This window comes from Hippopotamus amphibius, chromosome 7 (genome assembly GCF_030028045.1).
Source record: "Hippopotamus amphibius kiboko isolate mHipAmp2 chromosome 7, mHipAmp2.hap2, whole genome shotgun sequence".
Taxonomy (NCBI): domain Eukaryota; kingdom Metazoa; phylum Chordata; class Mammalia; order Artiodactyla; family Hippopotamidae; genus Hippopotamus; species Hippopotamus amphibius.
The window spans coordinates 100598641-100607094 of record NC_080192.1 but is presented as its reverse complement, the minus strand read 5'-3'; the positions used below and the strand labels follow the sequence as shown (position 1 = coordinate 100607094).

Below are 8454 nucleotides of genomic sequence, written 5' to 3'. Positions count from 1 at the left end.
CAGTTGGAAATAATTGTTTGGTTTTCTGGAAGGAGCTCATAATAGAGGACTCCCTTCCACTCCCACCATGTACACAATATCACCTTCTTTGGATAAAGACTGGCCTTTGGTGTAGTTGGTGGTGGTTCATTTCCCTTGTCCTACAATCTCCTCTCTTCCACATTACTGTACAGTATCCACTTTCCATCACCTGTCACAGTTTGTATTAAAAATGGAACGTTTTTGTTAGATTTAAGTAGAGAATTGCATGTGGAAATACGGTCAAGAAGGTTTTTTTCACTGAACTAATGTGGAACCCAAACATCAAAGCGATTAACAAAGCTGGACTAAGTGCAAATGATTTTCAGCACTTGATTTGGGTATTTTGAGTATGTTGACTGTCTCCTGAATGTTATAACGTTGATTGTTCTCAATGAATATCTTGATTTGATCACTATCAACTTCAACTGGTCTACATGCATCCAGTGGAGCATCGTGCAGCAAGAAATCTCCAGCACGAAACTTTGCAAACCACTTTTGACACGTTTGATCAGTCCCAGTACCTTCTCTACATACTGCACAAATCTTTTTTTGCCTTTCACTCATGTATTTACCTTTCAGTTGCATTTTTACCTTCCTTGAACTAATAAAGCATACTATGCCGAAAATGTTTTTTTCTTCCACCTTCAATATTAAAATGGCTACACAAAAATTCACCAATTTTGATGTTTTTTTAACGCATGCTGATATGACAGCTGTCATAATACAGCCTAACAAAATTGTTTTGAATGAAGTTAAAGACAACTAAGCACTACAGCCATCTTACAGAAAAAACCCAACAAAGTTTTTGGCCAACCCAATATTTTCCACCAAGAAAGGGAGTTTCTTTGATATAATAATATTATTTTGGACCCTTTATATTGAAAAAAAAGAATATATGTCTCTTTAAACTATAAAGTATCTACATTCAACTAGATACCTACCTTCCCTGAGAACTTTTTTTAAGAACAAATGTGATGAGGCAATGAGTAGAATATCATTAGTTCATTTCACAGAGGTAATACTCATGCATTTTTCTTTGTCATAGAAAGTAAAACATTTCAGAGGTCTAAAATAAAATGTTAATCTACTCCTACTTTTCCTATTCCACATCCTGAGAGAACCCAATGTAATCACTATCAGGATGATGTCTATCTTCCACATCATTTTCTATGTTTATACAAATAAAATTAATATAAAATGTATGTTGTGAAAATATCCAAGACAATATAAAAATAAAGTCTATTATAAAATTACTATAATTGAAAGAATATGGTATTGGCTGAGGAACAGACCTTTTCCCCGTATACACCCTTCTATATTCTGTGTGGCTATCACACGAGAGCAGTTAGTCTCAACCTCCTGCTCAAGTTTCCAGTGACCCTCCATTGTCTATGGTAGTTCTGTCCACCAAAACTTTCTATGGTCATAGAATATTCTATAATCTGTTCTATCCAGTAGGGTAGCTACTAGCTACATACGGCTGTTGGGCATTTGTAACATGGCTCATGGAACTAAGATACTGAATTTTCAATGGTGCTTAATTTCAGTTAATTGAAATGTAAATGGTCACAAGTTTTTTGTAACTACTGTACTGGACAGCACAGATCTGCAATGTCAAACCCAAACTCCTTTTCAAGCATTTAAGATGCTCCATAATTTTATCTCAGACAACCTGAGATCAACGCCTATAGGACCTTAGAATAAAAATTGAAGATGGTGGTGCTGCAAACCCAGGAAAAGAAAGCCTAAAAGCATGGCCTACGGGACACATGGGAATACTGTTCTTACCTCTGCTTTGAATATATCATCAACTTTATTCTTACTGAAAGCACAGCTTCTGCTTAAAAATCATTCAGCAAGTTCCCCTTCCTCCTTTTCCAGTTATATTTTTGATAATTGCAGGCATGTTAGTTGGAGATAAAGAGGATGTAAATATAGTCTTATGATTAATTAACCATTTATGATGCTTGTATTAGGGGAATGGATATGGTAGGACTAACACCACTTTTGACTACCCAGTATTAGGTTTTACCACATTCAGTTGTTTGAAAGATAATTCGATACATATTCACTTCCAATTGTTTAGCAGCAGGGCTCTAGTGATTAATATCTCTGGAAAATATTTTATGGAGTTGCTGATATACTGACAAATGACATAAAGAAATTTTTTTGTATCCTTGTCTTTCCTTTATATGGACAATCAAGAATTATGTCTTTTGGACAAACAAGTTTGTACTTTGTAATGGTCTTATAATGTGAAGAACGCAAAGAACATAGAATTTTGGTCCGATTGTTTATCTGATAGCATTGAGATTCCATTTATCTGAATACTGTTATTTTCAAAATTTCTATGTCAGTAACTGCTTAGCGCTCCAGGGATTGTGTGTTTATGAGTGAAAATCACCTCCTGATTTTTATAAAACAAAACTAGCTTCTTTGGCAGGCAAACTGTTTCTAGTGAAGTGATCTCCTTTTCTCATATTAAATAACAAAGATTGGATTTTTCTAAATGTTTTGTCTATGCAACATCTTTAACACTTTAATTGATATGAAATGATCTTGGCCTTGTAAAGTATGCTCACTAAATGGTTAGGTTTTTCTTTTTTCTTTGAAAAGTGTAAGCATTTCTACAGCACCTGGTTCTTTGAAAAGCAGAGCCCACGCCATACCTACAAGTTGGCACACCGCCAAGAAAGTCCTTTTGTTTGTGTGTGTTTGTGGTGAATCATTCATAGTCTGTGAGATCTATCAAAATAGCGTTGTTTGAAAACCTTGTTTTCCCTGTTTTTTTCTTCTGATGACTCATACTTCAGTGCTTTCATGTCTAGATTCTCTTTTCTTTCTTGTTTCGCATCATGTTCATTCAGAAGATGTTCTTTCAACTAGTTCCAAAATTTGTATTTCTATATTCTGTCAGTTTTCATCTCGAAACATACACACAGCAATATGCTCTGAATTATAAAATTCTGCATTAAATCCCAACACTTAAAAAACCCCACATATTCTCAATACAGGTTTACCTGCACTTCTGTTCTCATTTTTATTTAGTACAATTTTTTTAACATTTTAATTTCATTAGTGCTTGAAACTTTATCTGTTAGGAAGATTTTGGCTGTAAGAAACATAAAAATCTATGCTAAGTGGCTTAAACAATAGGGGTACTTGATACCTCATGAATGAATGTGAAACGTATGATGGCTTCAAGGTTAGCTGGATGAGTAATAATGGTCTCAAGGACTCGGGTTCTTCCTGTCTTTCCCTTCAGTCATTCTTTTCTTTTAAGTCAGTTTTACTGAACTTACAAATAACTTACAAATAATATAATTCATGAATTTTAAATGTACAATTAAATGAATTTTGACAAATGTATAGTCATGTAATCATGACCACAACCAAGAAATTAAACATCTCTATCATTCCAGAAAGTTCCATTAGCCTCTTTGCAGTCAATCCCATCCCTCCAACCTAGTCCCTGGCAATTTCAATGGAATTACACAGTATGTACACTTTTGTGTCTTCTTTCCGTCACAGAGTATCATGCTTTTGAGATCCATCTAGGTTGTTGCTTGTCTCAATAGTTTGTTCCTTTTTTATTGCTAAGTGATAGTCCATTGTGTGGGAGATATATTGCATACCACAATTTGTATACCCATTCACTAGTTGATGGGAATTTCAGTTGTTTCCAATTGTTGGCTATCACGTAGGAAGTTGTTATAAATGTTCACATACAAGTCCTTGTGTAGATATAGGTTTACATTTCTCTTGGGTAAATACTTAGGAACATGAATGCTGGGTCACATGCTAATTATATGTTTAACATTATTAAAAAAAACCCTGACAGCTCTTTTCGTGCCTAACGCAGCCATGGCCCGTGGTCCCAAAAAGCACCTGAAGCGTGTAGCAGCTCCAAAGCATTGGATGCTGGATAAACTGTCTGGTGTGTTTGCTCCTCGTCCATCTATTGGTCCCCACAAGCTGAGGGAATGTCTCCCTCTAATCATTTTCCTAAGGAACAGACTTAAGTATGCCCTAACAGGAGATGAAGTAAAGAAGATCTGCGTGCAGCATTTCATTAAGATTGATGGCAAGGTCTGCACTGATATAACCTACCCTGCTGGTTTTATGGATATCATCAGCATTGACAAGACTGGAGAGAATTTTCACCTGATCTATGACACCAAGGGTTGCTTTGCTGTTCATCGTATCACACCTGAGGAGGCCAAGTATAAGTTGTGCAAAGTGAGAAAGATCTTTGTGGGGACAAAAGGGATCCCTCATCTGGTGACCCATGACATTTGCACCATCCGCTACCCTGATGCCCTCATCAGGGTGAATGACACCATTCAGATTGACTTGGAGACTGGCAAAATTACTGATTTCATCAAATTTGACACTGGTAACCTGTGCATAGCGACTGGAGGCGCTAACCTGGGAAGAATTGGTGTGATCACTAACCAGGAGAGACATGCTGGTTCTTTTGATGTAGTTCATGTGAAAGATGCCAATGGCAACAGCTTTGCAACCTAGCTCTCCAACATTTTTGTTATTGGCAAAGGCAACAAACCATGGATCTCTCTTCCCCATGGAAAGGGTATCTGCCTTAGCATTGCTGAGGAGAGAGACAAGAGACTGGTGGCCAAACAGAGCAGTGGATAAAATGATCTCTGGGTGGCATGATTGGAAAAGTCTTTGTACTTAAAGATAATACCACATAAAACAAACAAACAAACAAATCCCTGACAAACTGTGTTCCAAAATAGCTGTACTATTTTGGATACCTACCATCAGTGCAAGAGAGTTCCAGTTATTCTACATATTTAATAAAACTTGGTATCTTAGTGCTTTGTGAAGAGAAAAAGGTTTTAATTTTTGAAGTTAATTGATCAATTTCTTCATTTAGGCTTTCAGCTTTTTTCCCCTCTGGGTACATTCTAATTACACAAAGATTACAAAGGTTTACCAAATCCAAGTTCATAAAGTCTTTCTCCCAGGTTTTCTTCCAAAAGTTTTATAGTTTTAACTCTTGTATTTAGATTTAGGTTTATGGTCAATTTCAAGTTAATTTTTATGTGGGGTATAAGTTAAGGGTTGAGGTTCTTTCCTTCCTTCCTTCCTTCCTTCTTTCCTTCCTTCCTTTTTCTTTCTTTCTTTTTTTCTTTCTTTCTTTCTTTCTCTCTCTTTCTTTCTCTTTCTTTCTTTCCCTTTCTTTCTTCCTTCCTTCCTTTCTTTCTTTCTTTCTTTCTTTCTTTCTTTCTTTCTTTCTATATGAGACATAATTAATAGATAGATAGATAGGTAGATAGACATTCTAAGTGTTTTAACCTCATTTGTTGAATGTTCTGCAATTTCTGGTGTATTAGATTTGTACTTTGTTCTACACTGATGGTCACAAGATGACTGCAGAAATTCCAGGCATCACATTCGGAATGATACACAGAAGAGACCATCTCTTCATAGAAGCGTACAGGAAACTTTTATTCATCTCTTATTACCTACACTTCATACGTGCTTACTGTCTAAATCAATCACTAGAAAGGGGAGTGGGACCACCATGATTCACTTATTCTTTTAACAAGAAAATGGCATATCTTCTATCTGCATTCTAGGGCCTAGGAGTACAATAGTGACGAAAAGAGTGAAAAATGTTGCCTGCTCTTATGGAGCATACAATTTACTGAGAAATACTGTTTGTCTATTTTCAAAATAAGTAAGTAACCTATATAATATGTTGTTGTACAGTATTAAACACTAGGAGAAAAAAAGGAAAAGGGACTATGAAGTATTGTGGGTAGGTTGAAATATTAGATAGGATAGTTAGGAAAAGGCTCACTGAGTTGACTTTTGAATAGGAGACCTGAAGAAGGGGATAAAGTAGGTCACACTGATACCAGATTGAAGAGTGGTGTCAACAGAATGAAAAGTGCGATAGTCCTGAGAATAGCAAGGAGGACACAATGGTTGGAGAAAGTAATAGGAAATGGGGGAGGTACAGAACATGTAGATCATTGTACATAAGTCATTCTCAACCAGCAGCAATTTTGGCAAAATTGACAAATTTTGGTAATGTCTGGGGGACATTTTTGTTTGTCATAACCTGTAATACTACAGAGGCCCAGGGTGCTGATAAATAACCTGTAACGCACAGGAGAATCCACTTTTGACCATTGTCCCCTTTGTCAACAAGGAATTATCTGGCCCAAATGTCTATAGTGCCAAGGTTGAAAAACACTGTTTTAGGTCATGGTGAGGACTGGCTAACACTGAGTGAATTACGACGACACTGAAGTGTTTTGAGCAGAAGAATGATCTAAGCTTTTAAAAAGATCATGCGGCTGTTTGTTGTGAATAGACTGAAGGGGTAGAAGGGTAAGAAACAAGATAGCTTTTAGGGCGGTACTACCAGTATGTTCACAGTGGTTTGGACCAGAAAGATAGAAGTAGGAGTGGTAGGAAGTGATGGATTCTGGATATATTTTGCAGATTGAGCTAACAGGATTTACAAACTGACGTGGACTAAATGTTTTTGTCCTCCTAAAATCTGTATGTTGAAATGTAATCTCCTAGGTGATGGTATTTGGAGGCGGGGGCCTTGGGAGGTGATTGAGTCATGAACTCTGCAGACTCAGGACTGTGAGAAATACATTTCTGTTGTTTATAAACCACCTAGACTGTGGTATTCTATTATAGCAGTGGGAAAGGGCTATGACACTAACATACTAGGTAAATATAGGTATGAAAGAGAGGAGCCATGCATGACCCCTTAAGAGTGATCTGTTGTGCCTGGTGCTGTTGTTGCTTCTTCCCAAAGATAGTAACCTAGGGGAGTGGGTAGAAACCTGAACAGATTTGGAATGGGAGATTTAATGCCCACATAAATGTTTGGACAGGCAACCAATAGCATCTGTTACATATATATCTTATGGAAATACAAATGGATGTTGTTAGATTAGTCAATGGCTATCTTAACGGCCATGATTATTCTACACATAGACTATTGAGTTTCTGTAAAAATGCTTTTCTACCCACATGAGAGCTTTTTTTTTTTTTTATTTTTTTTGGGGGGGTACATCAGGTTCAATCATCTGTTTTTATACCATATCCCCGTATTCCCTCCCTTCCTTGACTCCCCCCCCTTGAGTTCCCGCCACCCTCCCTGCCCCAGTCCTCTAAGGCATCTTCCATCCTCGAGTTGGACTCCCTTTGTTATACAACTTCCCACTGACTATTTTACAGTTGGTAGTATATATATGTCTGTGCTACTCTCTCGCTTCATCCACATGAGAGCTTTTTAAGGAGTGTCTTCTCATGCCATCTTTCATTTGGTGACAGTTTGATAGATGTAGGAAGTCTTAAAACCCTGTTCCATCAAAGTCATTAAAGGATTTTGACTTTCTTTTCAGTATTTTGCATCCCAAGCAATTACCGACTTCTTACATAAGATGTTGATGTATTGTTTAATAATTGCTTTCTAAGCATTTGTTTTGCTTAACTGAAAATATTATAAGCTAACTGAGTCTTCATTATATGTTAGAAAACTACTTATTTCTTTCACTTAATTATCATTATAATCTTATAACCAATAACCTGACAAAGATCCTCTCCTTGACCAAACTCTACTTAGGCTCCTCTGAACTCTTTCTCAAACAGGCCTTGACTTTTGGACTTCCATGTTCTCTCTATATTATCCAATTTTAGCAAGCATCCTGCTAAGTGTAGCCAGACTCTCCCCATGCTCCATAGCTAATCCAGTTCCTCACCCTCCACCACCCCCCAGGTGATGTGTGATCGCCTTAGCCTGCCTTCAGCAAGAATCCTGTTGGCACAATTTAGCCAGAATCCTCTCCTCACCCCTGAGATGTCCTCTCAGTAATTTTCCATCCACTGACTCCCCACCCTGCTCCTTGGCTATAAATTCCCACTCCGCTGTATTTGGAATTAAGCATAGCTTTTTCTCCTATTGCAGGAGTTTTGAATAAAGTCTTCCTTACCATTTTAAGAAATGTCAGAATAATGTTTTCTTTAACAAACCTTATTAACCCAAATAACTAGGGTTATTTCCATTTCACAGACCAAAAAAAAAGGAAAGTCTCGTAAAGTAATTACGTTTAGTCAAGATTATCGAACTAGTCATTGTATCTTGAGCCAATATGCCTCTGCGAACGTAAACGCTGTGTTATAGGTCTTCCTGCTCACAACAGGCTTTTTGCTCTAGAGGCCTGGCCAGTGTGACTAGTTGCCCGGGTAAGTGTCAGTAAGGACCGGCCCGTTGACTTGGGAGCTCTAAGTACCGATCGTGGTACAAGAGGCCTGAAATTCCTTCTACACAAATGCGCACCAAACTGATCTCATGGTGTAGCCCCGCCGCCGCCTCTTCCTCTCTGCGTCCCGGAGCGTTTACAGGCCGCAGGAAGGGGAGCGCTAGCCGCGGCCTGG

The 8454-nt window shown here is 37.7% G+C and overlaps 1 pseudogene; it reads left to right on the top strand.

The window, feature by feature from the left end:
* The first annotated feature begins 3882 nt into the window (after nt 1-3882).
* Nucleotides 3883-4721, top strand: LOC130856958 (40S ribosomal protein S4, X isoform-like; annotated as a pseudogene).
* The last annotated feature ends 3733 nt before the right edge of the window (nt 4722-8454 follow it).